The following is a 784-nucleotide window of genomic DNA, read 5'->3' as shown; positions in this document are numbered from 1 at the left end:
CTCGCCGTGGAACGTCGCGGGGAGGAACAACCGCAGCCGGGGGGCTCTGAAACGCTGCCGGCCCCTTCCCTTGGCCCGCCGCCGCCAGGCGCTGATGTCGCCCGGCGCTTCCCCCCGCGCTGGTGAGGTCATTTTTTTTTTTCTGAGAACCTGCTCTTATTTCTACTGTCTGCGATCTCAGAATCACAGGATGGCAAGGGTTGGAAGGGACCTCGGGAGATCATCTAGGCCAACCCTCCTGCTAAAGCAGGTTCACCTAGAGCATGTTACACAGGGCTTCATCCAGGCAGGGTTTGAATATCTCCAGAGAAGGAGACTCCACAGCCCCCCTGGGCAGCCTGTGCCAGTGCTCCGTCACCCTCAGAGTAAAGAAGTTTTTCCTCATGTTCAACTGAAACCTCTTCTGCTTCAGTTTGTGCCCATTGCCCCTTGTCCTGTTTCCAGGACGTACGTTTTACTACCGTAGATAAAAGAATTAAGACCCAATAACGCGCTGCTTGTGGTGACTTTGGGGTTTTTCATCAGAAAATACCGTCAGCGGGCGTACTGGTGCGTTTGACTGTCGCGTCCCCTAGGCGTTAGAAACATCGTCTGTTTTAAATGCAGCCTTGCACAGATTTTAAGTGGTATGAAGCGGGATGTAGCCCGGCTGTGAGGCGTTTTCAGGATGTGGCGATATGGGATTTATGAACAATTCATCTGCACATTCACGCAAGAGGTTCCAAGGAATGAAAGTGCAAATTAAAAAAAAAAAAAAAAAAAAAAGTGAAATCTTTTCCCACTT

Source organism: Egretta garzetta, unplaced genomic scaffold (genome assembly GCF_000687185.1).
Source record: "Egretta garzetta isolate BGI_Z169 unplaced genomic scaffold, ASM68718v1 scaffold792, whole genome shotgun sequence".
NCBI lineage: Eukaryota > Metazoa > Chordata > Aves > Pelecaniformes > Ardeidae > Egretta > Egretta garzetta.
This window is presented reverse-complemented; position numbering follows the sequence as displayed.